Raw genomic sequence first — 16,981 nt, 5'->3', positions numbered from 1 at the left:
GTTTTATTCGTTGACAAAGAGACGATTCAGTACCCGGGAGAGGAAAACTTAGGGCTTTGTTGTGCTCTGCTCTGTTCTGTTCTGCAAGAAGATGAAGATGGCGATGATACGCAACCTCAGCATCTCAACATACGCACAAACAGGAGAAACCCCCTCCTCACATTACGCACGAATTTAATGTTGTGCATTTCACCCAGTCCATTGATTTCCTCTGTAAATCGGGAAACACAAATAAGGCCTGGGACCTCTTCCACTCGGCCCTCACTAAACGCTACCCTCTCAATGTCGTATCGTTCACTGCTCTTTTGGCTGGTCTTGCAAACAACGGCGATACCTGCAGAATCAACATCCTTCTTGGTGAAATGAAAGGGAGAGGAGTACATCCAAATGTTATCACTTTTAACAGCCTCATAAGTGCTCTGCGTAAACGGAATCGAATAGAGGAAGCGCGTGAGCTCTTGCACAGAATGAGGCATGCTCAATGCTTTCCTGATATTGTTACATATAGCACTCTGATGGATGGTCTTTGCAAGATTGGTAGAATAAGTGAAAGTCTTGTTTTAGTAGCTGAAATGATACAGGATGGACTATCTCCTAATGATGTCACATACAATACCCTTCTAAGTGGCCTCTGTAAAGTAGGCATGGAAGACGAACCTCTCAGATTACTTGCTGGAATGAGACATGGTTACTGCTCTCCAGATATTGTTACATATAACACTCTGATAGATGGTCTTTGCAAGGTAAACAGAGTAGATGAAGCTCTAGGGTTAGTTGCAAAATTGTTACAAGACAGCTATTTTCCTGACATCTATACTTATACTCACCTGATAGATGGCTTTTGCAAGGCTGGGAAAATAGGCAAATCCTACAATCTCTTTATACAAATGACGAAATTTGGTCCTTCGCCTAATAAAGTGACATTTACTACAATTATTGATGGATTGTGCAAAGATGGTAGGATGGACAAAGCTTGGGATTGCTTTCATCTCATGTTCAAAAACGGTTTACAGCCAGATGTAATTACTTATAGTTCTTTGATATGCGGCATATGTGAATTACAAGAAGTGGAAAAGGCTCATAGATTGTTCAAAGAGATGCTAAGGAGAGGTTGTTCTCCTAATGTTGTTACCTACTCCATTCTAGTTCGTGGTTTATGTCAGAGTAACAGGCAAAATGAAGCATTTACACTTCTCTCTGAGATGGAAAATGCAGGACATCTTCCTGATGTGATCACATATACTACTTTGATATGTGAATTCAGTAGAACAGGGAACTTGGACATGGTAGGAAAGTTGTTAGGGGAGATGCCGACAAGGAATTTGAAACCTAATGAAGTGACATACGATAGACTCATTTATGGTCTGTGCAAGGCAGGGGATCTTTCTAGAGCTCATTCACTCATGAATAAGATGCGAGATGAAGGCTTGACTCCTGACGAAGACACTTATAGCTATATGATTGGTGCCGATTGCAAAATTGGTGAAATAGATTGATTATTTTTGCAAGGATAACAAACTTGATTTGGCTTTGTCAATGGTGAATGAGATGAGAAGAAAGGATTTGGCTCCAAATGTTATCACATACAATATGTTATTGGGTGCATTTCGTCAAAGACGGGAGTGTGGAAAAACTTTTTGGTTAATGGATCAAATGAAGAAAGAAGGCTGTGCTCCAAGTGATTCAATTGTCAGAATACTTCACTGGCTAGTTGCTGATGGTAAAATTGAACCAAAAAAACTAATCGATTTTGTAAATGATGATTTTTATATTATTTCTAAGGAAATATAAGTCTCGTGCCCTGGTAAGTTCTGGCAAATCAAAACGTTGAATGTATATTTCACCAGATAGAATTTGATATTTATGCACTCATCTTAAGGTTACACATGTATAGAGCCATACTTTCGTGCCAGAAAGGGGCAGTTCTTAGATAGTTCTAATTATATCACTTCCTTGTTTCAAAAATGCAAATCATATATGGTAGTTTGTAATGAAACATAATTGTATGTTCCAGTCTTTTCATTGAAGATACAACTTTTTGTAACCTAGCAATTTAATAATTATATGATAAAAAAAATTGAAATATGTTAAAACAGTCTCTTTATAAATGGTATTCTGGGCTTATTAGATTGTAAAGAGATAGGTGGAAGCGTGTCTCATTTTCAGATCCTTATTTTTCTAATATTTTAAATATGAGGCTTCTAGATGGTGCTCTCATAACTTTTAAACTAACCCGGAAACTGTATCAGCAACCCAGAACTGTCAATGTTGATATTTAACTTCAATTGACTTCTTTTAAATGAGTTGATACAACAAAAAGACTAAAACTTCACTTTTAACTTCTACTAAACACCTTCAGAGATTTTACAGAAGATATCAATATGTATTCAAGTATATAATATAATAAGATTTAAATGCACTATGCAGAATCCATTCAAATAGTACAAAGAAGAGTTCATTCCCAACAGTGGTGTTATTGGAGATCAGTCCTGAAATTTATTTTGACTTTTGGAACTTTATTCTATCCAATATCTTGATGGCTTCCAGGTTTCTCAGTATGGAGGCTTAAAGTGCTTTTGCAGGGGTGGGTGCAGGATGCTTCTAATTTTGATCAGCAATGCTCAGCTCTTGTCAATAGTCTTACTTACATTTGATGATTTTGAAAACTTCTTTAATTTTATCTGTCTTCTGGGTGACAGGTTAAGTCCACATGCAAATTATTCCTATTATCAATTAAGTTTTCTTATGAAAAATGGGCTAAAGTGGTAGATTTCTTGAGAAAAATATGAAATTGTGAGTAGTTAAAAGCAATATTGTGATTATTTTGTTGACTAATGTGCCAAACATCTTCACTTTTATCAACCATATTTTACAATTATTCATCCGTTGGTAATACTAGAAGTGCTGGGGACATTCCAGACCAAGATGCCCACTAAATATTTATTCCTAATACCCCAATGTCTCTCGAGTCCTCCCCCTATTCATAAATTAAAATCGATTTTTCCTATCAATAATCATCAAGGCAGTCACGAACATAATCATGAACATAAGGATTAGCAGTGAGAGGTGTCAATGATACTTAGAAGCAGACTGCAAAAGGAAATTAGCGATGGCTATTCTTAAACATCATTTTGTTTAATGGTCAAGGTTTTTTCAGTCATTAAATTAAGAACAAATATTTAACACTTATTGATATGGATAGAGTGCAAAGTTGTTTTTGATAGTTTAACAATTGAATCCAGTGATTTTCAAATAGAACGCTCAAAGACATCCTTATTATAGTTTAGCTATAGTGATTTCTGCTGGTTAACCATTTCGTCAGCTATCCACTTCTTCATTATATCATATGATAAAAATAACTGCTTGAAACAACAATGAATGAAGCTTTATGTAAACTGATTTACATTTCTTTTTTTCATTTTGTAATTGTTGCTTAGAATATGTACTTGTACATTCTTGCAGCTAAAGAACGCAAGAAATGTGACCTAACTGGAATTTATTTCAAATGACATTCCTCTTTTGCTTTGGAATATTATGCAATATTCCTGTCCACCATTGTTTATGTTGTGTGTGGGAATTTTCTCATTTGTCTATTTTATATATCTTTTTCTTGGATGACATATATATTGGGGACTATCTGTTTAGAACCCAGGATAGGGGTTATATTTTTTAAAATGTGCTACTAAATGCTTTGTGAGTTGGCTCGGGTGTCATAATCTGATACAAAATAAACTTCTGAGTTTAAAAGTTTCTTAAGGTTTGTTATAGTGTTATGGATGGAAAAATGTACCCCGATTGAAGGGGGAAGGTTCAAATGAGAAGGGGAGCAGAGAGTAAAGCCCTAATGTGTTGGATAACAAGGTACCAAAAAAAATTAAATGTAGCATAATGTTTATTTTGTATGCAAGTTGTAATCAACTACATGAGGTTTTTTAAATTGTTGTTTTGGATTTAATTGATGGCTTCTCGTATATATGAGAGTTAAACTCGTTTATATGAGAATTTGGATATACTATCACTTTTTACGAATAATTCCAAGGATATAGAATGACACTGCATAAGAATCATAAGATTGCAAGATGTTCTTAATCAGGCCCAAACAAAATACTGATAAATGATAAGATTACTATTTGTTGATTGAACTATGTGGGTGTGTCATATGAAAAACTGAATTGATTGATGATTGAAGTATGTGGGTGTGGCAAAGTCTAGGATTTACAAAGCAGCTGCTTGTCATTGAGCTGACGGATGAATGTGGATGGAGTTGATTTAATAAAATTTGTTAACCGTGCCTCATTTTGCCATCGCATTGTGCAATAAGCTTCAACTATACATTTTTTTGAGATTGAAATTAGTCATAAAATTATTTGAAGCTGGCCTGAAAACAATGTTTTAAGCTTGTGTTTCTTACACTTATCAACTTCATAATGCCGTTCAAAAACTTCAACTCACCTACTACTTAATCTAATACACAAAATACGAGTTAATCAATAATTATTTGACGAATCTGGCATGGGTATGTAAACCCGCTTCTCGACATGAACATAGTAAACAGGATTTGGGCACACTGATGATGGTTGTGAATCCCTTCGTAAGTTATAACAACTTCATAGATTCTGTTTAGTAGCATTCTAGATTGTCTTTTGTAGTGCCAATGATGAAATAGAAAGAGTTGAGATTTACATTGTATGGGCTGATATCAGGGTGGTAGAATATCTGGTCACAACTAAAGTGACTCTGTTTGCAAATTTCTGAAGAGGAGATCAGAGCATTGAAAGTCATGAAAGTCATGAAAGGATTTCCTTCATCAGGGGTGAAGAGGAGACCACAACAGAATGATCCTAAAACATATCAATAACCGCTATGCTTTCTAATTTCTATGCTTGGTCTGTCTAAATTTGATGCTTGAAGCAAAAGATGATCTGTCAGTGTATCAAATATTTTATGGAGGGGTTTCTGCTTCTAGGGTTGTCATTGATGGGGTTGTCTTTAACGATTATTGATCTCTGGTAACATTGAACTTTTCCCTTGTGCAAAAGGTTTTTTATTGCTGCATTTTCTCCCTCTGAAAACCATGAATTTTCTCCCTCTGAAAACCATGAATTGACACTGAGCAAACTGTGCGTTTGGAAGAATCCTAGAAAATCTCTTTCAACCCTCTTATAAAAACCACTCAATGTGTGACCTGTGTGGGTTTCTTGCTTTGAGACCACCAAAAACTCTGTAGATCATTTGCTAAAAAGCGGATGAGGCTACGGCTTCAGTGGGCTGCTGTGGGGCTCATATTTTGGGGACATACCTTGGATCTGTGGGCCTCCCTTTTTCGGCATTGGCACTGCAAATATGCCACTGCTTATTGAAGGATACACATGATGATCATTACCATTTGAGCTTCTATGTTTTGAATGAATATTATTATAAATTAGTTATTTTTAATTGAATTTGTTAAAAAATAGGTTTTTTTGTAATAGAAATTGTTGAAATTTAGGTTGTTTTTTTATAGAAATTATGTTTTGCAAATTAATGGGTATGGCTGACCCAAATGATGATACTGAGGTAGGAAATAATGTTCTTTGTGAACTTCCACCAAACGATCCAATACTCCCTCAAAACCGTCCACCAAACGATCCCCTACCCCCTCAAAACCCTCCTCAAATTGAAGATTTGATATTTGAAAATCTCGCCAAACTAAGGGTTTTGTGAACCACATGTAACACTATACCCGCATTGGCTCTCATGTTATCCACGTTAAACACCATAGTGGATAATATTGAAACACTTACCAATGAACAAAATGCTACTCTTCATTGGCGTAACCAAATGCATGCCATGCTTGATGATGGGTTGGACTATGATGAGGTTGCGGCCCTAAATATAACTAAAGATGATATGGTTAGCCTTTTTGCAAACCCAAAAATCAGTAAATAAGTAGAACACACTGTTAATTATTGTTAGTTAGACAGCTGTTATTCCTGACTCGGAAATAGCAGTAGTATTTATGGGTAGCTTGGACATCTGTTCGTCCTTATCTATGTATAGCAGCATTAGTTATGGGTAGTTTGGACAACTGTTTGTCCACTTGCCAATAATTAGTAAATGGTTATTGCAAGGATAATTATTTACTAATTTTAGTGATTCCCTTTTGGACACCTTTCAACCAATTCTATTATTGGCTGTCGAGTTGTCTTAATCTCAACTTTTGGTTTGATTTAATCTCGGTCGTTAGTTTTTCCAATAGGGTAGTATAAAAAGGGGTCATTGGGTCATTTGGAGATACAAGTTTTGGAGGAGCATTTTTTGCAGTGATAGAAAATTGTCTTGCAGTGTTAGCGTGGGGATAGCAGTAGGGAATATCAGCGGGAGAAATTAGGAAGTTGTCGGAGTTCTGCCAGTGAGAGGCAAGGAATTTTGTATCTCTTGATTTGCTGAAGTTTAATATAATTCCTCATCTGTAGAACTGGTTTTCCCTTAGGGGTTTTTCCAGGGACAATTTGTCCAAAAATATTGTGTTCATTGTGTTGTTCATTTCTTTCTGTATTTTATAAGTGAAGTTGCAGTTGTGTTATTTTCAGTATTAGCTAAGAATTTGTTTTCAGCAATTTAATAATCGTTTACGATAGGAGATTAATAATCAGTGACTGCAATAGTTGATTTTTCACATGGTATCATAGCATTGTTAAGGGTAGAAGAGTTTTGCCCTAGGAAAGAAATTTTGATCTCTTTAGATTTATTATTGCTTTAAACCCTTGAGATGGCTTCAACTGGTTTGAGAGATCAGGATAGATTGGATGGTGCCTCAAATTTTGGTGTCTGGAAGACCAAAATTTCTTTATTGTTGGAAGAGAATGGTATCAAGGATTATGCTACCAGTGTTGTACCTGTACCAACGAATGCAACACAGCTTGCAGCATATAAGAAGGACAATGCCAAGGCGAGGAGGATAATCCTTGATAGTGTCAAGGATCATATTGTTCCACATATCTCAGAGCTAGATACAACGAAGAAGATGTGGGATGCCATTTTAAATCTGTACCAGAATGCTACCACCAACAAGAAGTTAATTCTCAGAGAGAAGCTAAAGAATACCCAGATGAATCAGGGAGAAGACGTCACAAGTTACCTCACCAGGCTCAGACTTGTCAAGGATGAGTTAACAGCTGTTGGAGATAGCCCTAGTGATGACGAGCTAGTGAGAATAGCCCTAAATGGGTTTACTAAACAATGGAGTTTCTTTGTTCAAGTTGTCAGTGGACGAGATACTTTATCGAGTTGGGATCGACTATGGATTGATTTCACTCACAAGGAGTTTAGACTAAGTCTTGTCAATGGGGCCAACAAGAGTCAGAAAAATGAGGTGGAACAAGAGAACGTTGCCCTAGCGGGTAAAGGGAAAGCAAAGAAGGGATTTAGCAAAGGATCAAATTCACAAAGTGAGAAGAAGAAGAAGGACCTTTCTAAGGTCAAGTGCTTTGGATGTCACGAGTTTGGCCACTATGTCAGTGATTGCCCCGAGAGGAAGAAGGGTAAGAAGCAGGTGGCAGCTTCAGCAAGTGCGGAAGAACTCTCCAGTAGAATGGAAGATGAGTTTGCACTCATAGCTTGTATGGTTAGCTCAACCTCACAGTGTGTTTGGTATATAGATAGTGGGGCATCATTTCATATGACAGGACTTAGAGAGTACTTCTCTAGTTACAAGGAGGAGGACACCAACATCCAGATTTCTATGGAAAACTTGTCCAAACTCAACCCTGTTGGTAAAGGGACTGTTCAGTTTCAGAGGGAGAATGGAAAGATAATCCGACTTCATGATGTGTTATATGTGCCAGGCTTAGGTATGAATTTGATTTCTGTATCTGTTCTTCAAGGTAGGGGGTATAATGTACTCTTTAGAGGGACAAATGTGTTGATTAAACACAAGGATTGGAAATCACCCATAACTATTGGAGTTAGGAGCGGTCGCCTTTATAGATTGCAGTTTGATACTCCTAAGGCACTCATGAGCAATAGTAATCCTAGAGATCTTAGAGAGCTATGGCATAGGAGGATAGGTCATATTCATCATGGAGCATTAAGATTGCTTCGTGAGATGGTGACAGGTGTTCCAGAGGTGAGCACAGAGCATGAGGATGTATGTAAGAGATGTGTGTTGGGGAAGATTGCGAAAGCATCTTTTTCAAGGAGTGACACCAGATCTAAGGGTGTTCTTGATCTAGTACATTCAGATGTTTGTGGACCGATGTCGACAAAATCTCTCATAGGATATGAGTACTATGTTACTTTTATTGATGATTTCTCTAGAAAGGCCTGGATATACTTCTTGAAGACTAAGGATGAGGTTTTCGGTCGATTCTAAGAGTTCAAGGCTCTTGTGGAGAATTTGACAGGAAGGAAGATAAAGTTTCTTCGGTCAGACAATGGAGGCGAGTACAAAAGAAATGTCTTCTAGGAGTTCTGTACCAAAGAAGGAATCAAGAGAGAATGGATTGTTCCTTACAATCCATAGCAGAATGGAGTTGTTGAGAGGAAGAACAGTTCTATATCAGAGGCAGCAAGAGCTATGCTACATGACCAGGACATGCCCTATTACTTATGGGCAGAGGCATGTAATACAATAGTCTACATTTAGAATAGAGTTCCACACAAGGTGCTAGGGAAGATGAGACCAGAGGAGGCTTTCACAGGGAAGAAGCCTAATGTTAGTCACTTCAAGATATTCGAGAGTTTGGCATATTGCCATATTCCTGGAGATACACACGTACAAAGTTAGATCAGACTACAGAGAGGGGGTACTTTGTTGGGTACAGTGAGACCTCAAAGGCATACAGGATTTTCATTCTGGGGACTAAAAGAATTATTGTCAGACAGGATGCCAAGTTCATGGAGGACAAGGCATTCAGGAGATCCAGAGATTTGCCAGTAGATGATCAGAGTGAGCAGCCAACAGAAGCTTCAAGACCAAATCAAGAGCAACAAAGATCAAGTACAGTTACTACTATGAGTGTAGACTCAATTAGTGAATATTCAAAGAGTATGGAGCAATAGGTGCAACAGGAAATGCATCTAGAAGACTTAGAGGTTGACATTTCATCCTCTACAGTTGGCAGCGGGAACCATGTGGTTCCAGATACACAAAGGGATACTCAGGAGTTTGTGGGAGCTCCTAGGAAGAGTACTAGATAGCGAAGACAACCAGCCAAGTTCAATGACTATGTGGCATTAGTTAGTTAGTTGGTAGATAGTGAGCCTTCTAGCTATCAAGAAGCTGCAGAACATTAGGTATGGCGAGATGCTATGGTTGAGGAATATTCTTCAATAATGCAAAATAATGTGTGGGAGGTAGTACCTAAACCAACAAATAGGGCTGTAGTTGGATCACGTTGGATCTATAAGATAAAACACGGTGCAGATGGTAGCATCGAGAAATACAAGGCAAGGTTCGTGGCAAAGGGGTTCTCTTAGAAGGAGGGAATAGACTATGAGGAGACATTTGCTCCTATTGCCAAGTATACTTCTATACAAGTTGTAATCTCACTTGCAACACAGATGGGATGGCAAATCCATCAAATGGATGTCAAGACAACATTCCTTAATGGTGAGTTGAAGGAGGAGGTATACATAGAACAATCAGAAGGCTTTGTAAAACACATCAAAGAAACCCACGTGTGCAGATTGAAGAAAGCATTGTACAGACTCAAGCAGGCTCCTAGAGCATGGTATGAGCGCATTGATACATACTTGTAGAAAATGGGCTTTGTGAAGAGTGAAGCAGATGCTAACCTCTACTACTTGATGGTTGGGGGTGAGATTCTCATTCTTATTCTTTATGTGGATGACCTATTTCTTACAGGTTCACTAGGGCTCATAGTGGATTGCAAGAGGAACCTTGCAGAAGAGTTCAAGATGAAGGATTTAGGACTTATGCACTACTTTCTAGGCATAGAAGTGTGGCAGAGAGGTGGGGAGATTTTCCTTGGTCAAGGGAAATATTGCATTGAAATCTTGAAGAAATTTGGGATGGAAGATTGCAAAGCCATGTCTACACCCATGATCACGAATTGGAGGAAGGTAGATACAACTAAGGAGAAAAATGTAGATCCCACTTTATATAGACAGTTGATTGGTTCGCTTATGTATTTGGTCAACACTAGACCAAATATAGAATTTGCAGTAAATTCTCTTAGTCAATTCATGGTTGAACCAAAGAGAATGCATTGGATAGAAGCTAAGCATGTGCTACGTTACTTGCGTGGTACAGTCGAGTATGGGATCAGATATGTTCAAGGTGAAGGTATCAGGTTGATAGGCTATACTGATGTAGATTGGGCAGGAAGTACAAAAGACAAAAGGAGCACTTTAGGGTGTTGTTTCAGCTTGGGATTAGGAGTTGTATCTTGGTTCAGCAGGAAGCAAAAGTCTATGGCTCTAAGTTCAGCAGAAGTAGAATACATAGCAGCTAGCATGGCGAAATGTGAAGCTATATGGCTTCGAAAGTTGTTAGTAGCCTTGTTTGGTTAGAAGGTTGAGACTACTGTGATACATTGTGAAAATCAGAGTTGCATCAAATTGTCTAAGAATCCAGTGTTTCATGATAGGTCTAAACATATAGATATCGGATATCACTTCATCAGAGATTGTGTACAAAGGGGAGTTGTTCAGCTATAGTACATACCTATAGAGGAGTAGGTAGCAGACATTCTGACTAAGGCATTGGGGAAGGAAAAATTTATCTTCTTCAGAGATAAGTTAGGTGTTCTATAAAACAACTTCCTCGCTAAGAGGGAGTGTTAATTATTGTTAGTTGGATAGTTGTTATTTCTGACCCGAAAATAGCAGTATTGTTTATGGGTAGCTTGGACAGCTGTTCGTCTTTAGCTACGTATAGCAGCATTAGTTATGGGTAGTTTGGATAGCTGTTTGTCCACTTGCCAAGAATTAGTAAATGGTTATTGCAACGATAATTATTTACTAATTTTAGTGATTCCCTTTTGGACACCTTGCAACCAATTCTATTATTTGCTATCGAATTGTCTTAATCTCAGCCATTGGTTTGATTTAATCTCAGTCGTTGGTTTTTCCAATAGGGTAGTATAAAAAGGGGTCATTGGGTCATTTGGAGATACAAGTTTTGGAGAAGCATTTTTTGCAATGATAGCAAATTGTCTTGCAGTGTTAGCAAGGGCGCACTATTAGTGTGGGGATAGCAATGGGGAATATCAGTAGGAGAAATTAGGAGGTCGTCGGAGTTCTGCCAGTGAGAGGCAAGGAATTTTGTATCTCTTGATTTGCTGAAGTTTAATATAATTCCTCATCTATAGAACTGGTTTTCCCTTAGGGGTTTTTCCAGGGACAATTTGTCTGAAAATATTGTGTTCATTGTGTTGTTCATTTCTTTCTGTATTTTATAAGTGAAGTTGTAGTTGTGTTATTTTCAATATTAGCTGGGAATTTGTTTTCAATAGTTTAATAATCGTTTACGATAGGAGATTAATAATCAATGACTGCAATAGTTGATTTTTCACACGCACAAAGCCCTAACTATCAATTAAATGGTGCACAAATGAGGCTATGCATGCGAACTTTTGGGATCGTTGATGGATGCTTTTTGACATGCTAGGGATGGAGGAGTTTCTGCTTCTAGGGTTGTCATTGATGGGATTGTCTTTAATGATTATTGATCTCTAGTAACATTGAACTTTTCCCTTGTGCAAAAGGGTTTTTTATCACTGCATTTTCTCCCTCTGAAAACCATCATTTCACACTGAGAAAAGTGTGCATTTGGAGGAATCATAATTTTGGGGACATGTGGCATACAGAGGATGATCATTACCGTTTGAGCTTCTAATGATGTTGACAATAAGGATGAAGCTCTTGGGTAATGATGCTCTTGGGTGATGCTCTTGGGTAATGATCTTCCTACAAATCTAGGTGATGCCCATGTTGCAAACAATAAGAAATCCCATTCTTGCTCATAATCTAGGCATGAGGACCATTCTTCGCTCTTTTTTTTTTCTTAGCTTCAAAGTCAACTAACAATGTACAACTTACTCAACACCCTAGCCAATTGTCCGAATTGAGTTTCATTGGCTGCTTCCATTTGTGATGACAATGTTGCCTGACTAGTTGTTTGACAACGCTGGAAAAACATTTCTTTAAAATCACATTCTTCACCACATGCAGGGAGTGAGTTGCCCCCAACTCTTGAGGGGGTTACTAGCCTTCATATTGGTGTTCTATTTTGTTTTATTTTGTTTTTGACAATGCATTTATTGTTCCCAATCCGTTAATAATTTGATGGCCTTTACTAATAAAAATTAGAATCATTGTTTATGTGCTATTGTTCTTTTTGATGTCTTTGGGTTGTGGTTCTTCTAAGGGTCAGCCTTGACTACGTGTTTTTAAGGAAAAAGAACAAACTAGATAGAAAACAACAAATAAACATTCTCAAAATTTGATACAAAAAGAGTGTTCTTTAGGAACAAGCCATGTTGTTATTATCTTTATATGTTCTTGCAACTCTAAACCATTTTATAACCATGCTTATATTTTTTTTGGTTGAGGTCTAATAAGTTTATAAATTTCTTTTTAAGATTAATATTTATTTTGTTTATAATCTTAGTTTTATTTTTCATGTCTATGAGAAAAATTCTTTTAAATCTTTTGAACTGGCATTTAGTTTTCCACACATAACTTACATTTTCCTCATTGATGTGGTTAATATTTCATTTTTGTTGTTGTTGACTATCTCTGATATGCCTCTATTTCATCAGAAGTTGGTTCAAAAAGGTTTCTACTTTTTCCATCATATAAATGGTCTCATTTAGTTTATTGTTTTTCTCCTCCTCCCATTGTAAATAACTCATGCCCCTTCCAAATTTTACCTTCTCTTTCTGTAAGATTACAAAATCTTTGCATCTTTCCCTCTATCATGAAGCAAAAAAATCATTCTTTCTATGAACAAAATTGATGTGCTTCTTTCCCCTATTGTCAAATGTTCTGAGTACTAAAGTGATGGATGAATTTCAAATTAAATTAAAAGATCATGTTGTGTTTCTCAATGTGATCAATCTTATGCCCCATCTGGATGATCACGTAGTGCAACTCTGTCACCAAATGGGTGTACAAATATAAAAGGAGTGGATAAACTCAACCAACAATTACGTGAAGCAGTTAATAATATTCAGGGTCTGGAGCCTCAGGTTGGTTGATTGGCCTTTCCTAAAACATGAGGATAGCTCTAAAGTTTTTAATATCACCAAGATACCAATGATCTATTTTATTGGACATGAGTCTTGTTTCCAAGTTTTCATCTCAAGCAATTTCTACTTTCAATGAAATTAGAAGAAATAGGGATATGCTAAGAAGCTGAAAGTTTTGATGATAGTCATATGATTCAAAAAAATGAATACTAAGTGCAGTAAAATGTGATGGATAGGCAGAGGACAAAAAACAGGAAAGACACAGAATAATATGATGTGTTGCCGCACAATAAATTGTATTATATTTCATTCCATTGTAATCTCAAATGAGTACATAGTGTTTTTATAAGAAAGCATACAATATTCTAGAGAAATCTACTATTAGCCGAGAAGACAAAACATCTACAGACTTCTAGAAAAAATATTACAACGACTCTTCCTTTGGAACAAACCCTAAATCTAAACCTAATAATCTAGAAGTATAGTTTAAAATGAGAGATCTAGAACTCTCAATGAGAAGACAATAATAAATAAAGTAGTTGGAGTAGGTAAGGGTAGGGAAGATTAAACGGACAACTGGAAGCCTACATCACCAACACTCCCCCTTAATCTTCACTACCATGTATGTCTGTAATACCAATACTTTCTTGAAGATGTTCAAAGACATTCTTTGCAAGAGACTTTGTGAAAATGTCTGCCAGTTGTTCTTTGGACCTAAAAAACTTAAGACATATGTCACAATTGTTCACTAATTCACGAATATAATGAAATCTTACATCTATATGTTTACTACGTTGATGAAAGGCATGCTTTTTTGATAAAGCAATTGCAGAATTATTATCACAATATATTCTTGTAGGTTCTTCTTGTGGATGCTTCAAGTCTGAAAGTACTCTTCTCATCCATATTGCTTGATAGGGTGCTGATGTTGCTGCAACATATTCTGCTTCAGTTGATGATAATGTCACAATTGGTTGCTTCTTTGATGCCCAAGAAATAGCTCCTGGTCCTAGGTGAAAAATATGTCCTGAAGTGCTTCTTTTATCATCAAAGCTACCTGCCCAGTCACTATCTATATAGCCAATCAACTTGTAATGATTTGAACGTGCATATAAGATCCCAAAGTTCTTTGTTCTAGCTACCTCAAAATCCTCTTTCCAGCTTTCTAATGAGTTTCTTTTGGTTTGTCCATGAATCTAGAAATGAGACTAACTCCATGCATTATATCTGGTCTTGCAGCTGTCAAATATAAAAGGCTTCCAACTAATCTTTTGAATAAAGTTGTGTCTACATTAGGACTTTCATAATTCTTGCTAAGTTTTATACCCAATGCAACTGGTGTAGGGGCTAAATTCACATTTGTCATTTTAAATCTTTTCAACAAATCAGTAGCATACTTACTTTGACAAATAAAAATGCCTTGATCATTTTGATTTACTTGTATCCTAAGAAAATATCTCATGAGTCCCAAATCAATCATACCAAATTCATTTTTCATGGCTGCCTTGAAATTGTTAATTAACATATTACCAGTGAATATCAAATCATCTACATATAAGCAAACTATCAATATTTCTCCTTCATTTTTCACTTTGACATACAAAGTTGGTTCATAGCCACACTTACTAAAACCATTATTCACAAAATAAGAGTCTATTCTATTGTACCAAGATCTAGGAGCTTGCTTCAAGCCATATAGTGCCTTCTTCAGCTTGTATACCTTATGTTCTTCTCCCAAAATTTCATATCCTGGTGGTTGTTTTATATATACTTCTTCTTCTAAAATGTCATTCAAGAATGTTGATTTCACATCCATTTGAAAAACCTTCCAATTATTTTGGGTTGCAATGGATAAAATCATTCTAACAGTGTCTAATCTTGCCAGAGGTGCAAATGTCTCATTATAGTCTATACCTAGTTGTTGTGTGAAGCCTTTGGCTACTAGTCTTGCCTTGTGTTTCTCTACTTTTCCATCGGCATTATATTTTGTTTTGTATACCCACTTAACTCCAATCACATCCTTCCCTTTAGGAAGATCTACTAAGTCCCAAGTATCATTCTTTTCTATTGACTGAATTTCTTCATCCATGGCTGAAATCCATTTGTCATCTTTAATAGCTTCTTCAAAATAAATTGGATCAGCATGTGCTAAGAGTGCAAAATTAATGCACAATTCATCATTTTCAGCCTCTTGTAATTCATCATATATGTCTCTAAGACTTCGTGTCTTTCTTGAAGTATTTATAGATCTTGATCTTAATGAAGCAAGTGTTGGATTAGATGATTCACTACTATTAGTGCTTGCTAGAGTAGTAGTGTTTTGAGTGGTAGGTGCCCTTGTAGGTGTTTTAGGAACATTTGTTTGTGTTGTAGAATGCACATCTTGAGTTTCATTTTCTTGTGGAACACTAGCTACAACTATAGTTGACTTATCCAAGCTACCATCCCATGCTTCTTCTTCTACAAACTCAACATCACGACTTATTATTAACTTTTTTGTGATAGGATTGTATAGCTTATATGCCTTGGATTGTTCACTATATCCCACAAATATGCACTTCTCTCCTCTATCATCCAATTTTTGTCTCATTTCTTGAGGTACCAATGAGTATGCCACACAACCAAATATTCTCAAATGTGTTATATTGTGCTTCCTTTTGCTCCAAGCTTCTTCTGGTGTTTTATTTATTACTTCTTTTGTTGGACATCTATTTAGTATGTATGTTGAACATGCAACTGCTTCAACCCAATACTCATTTGGCAAATGTTTCTCCTTTAACATACTCCTTGTCATCTCCATAATTGTTCTATTTTTTCTTTTTGCTACTCCATTTTTTTGTGGAGTGTACCTTGCTATAGATTGTTTCCATATGCCATTTTCTTTGAAAAAATTCAAAAAATTATTTGATATGTATTCTCCACCTTGATCGGTTTTTGATGTTTTAATAGAGTATCCACTTTCTTTCTCAGATTTTTCCTTTAATTCTTTAAAAACAACAAATACATCTGATTTATATTTCACAAAATAAACCCAAACTTTTCTGTTGAAATCATCAATAATTGTCAAGAAATAAAGTTTTCCATTTAAGGATGGTGTTTGCATTGGCCCACAAAGATCTGAATGGACTATCTCAAGTGGATGTTTTGCTCTATAAGACTTTCCAACTGAAATTTTTTCTCTATGTTGCTTTGCCAAAATACAACTCTCACATGTTGTCTTAAGTGGCTCTATTGATGGCAACCCATAGACCATTTGTTTCTTATATAAGAGTTGTAACCCTTTAAAGTTTAAATGACCAAACCTTAAATGCCATAGCCAAGATTCATTTTTGTGTAAAGCTTTGAATGCAGATTTAGCTACTTTTTGCAATTCATTTGGCTCTAAGAATAATTCACTTTGGATTTTAAGTGGGAACATCTTATTTTTAGTCATTTCAACTTTTGCAATCAGCCTATTACTTGGTCTTTTATCTAGAAGCACACATTTACCATTTTCAAAATGAATTCTATATCCCTTTTGTACTAGTTGCCCAATGCTTATGAGATTGTGTTGCAATCCAGGAACATAATATACATCAGGAATTTCCTTTTCTTCACCTTTCTTACTTCTTATGCTAATTGACCCTTTTCCCATGACTGAGATTTGATGATCATTCCCCAACTTAACCTTTGATTTTACTGATTCATCTATTGTTGAGAATATCTCCTTAGACCCACTCATATGGTTACTACAACCACTATCTAAGAACCATACTTCTTTAGAACTTTCTTGTGCAACATTGCAT

At 36.3% G+C, this 16,981-nt stretch overlaps 1 pseudogene; it reads left to right on the top strand.

The window, feature by feature from the left end:
* Positions 1-267: 267 nt before the first annotated feature.
* Positions 268-16,981, top strand: part of LOC149541244 (uncharacterized) — a 55,036-nt pseudogene continuing 38,322 nt past the window's right edge.

This window comes from Cupressus sempervirens, chromosome 9 (genome assembly GCF_028749045.1).
Source record: "Cupressus sempervirens isolate cs-2001-9-10 chromosome 9, ASM2874904v1, whole genome shotgun sequence".
In the NCBI taxonomy this organism is placed as follows: domain Eukaryota; kingdom Viridiplantae; phylum Streptophyta; class Pinopsida; order Cupressales; family Cupressaceae; genus Cupressus; species Cupressus sempervirens.
Note: the sequence above shows the minus strand (reverse complement) of the source record. Positions and strands in the feature narration are given on the sequence as shown.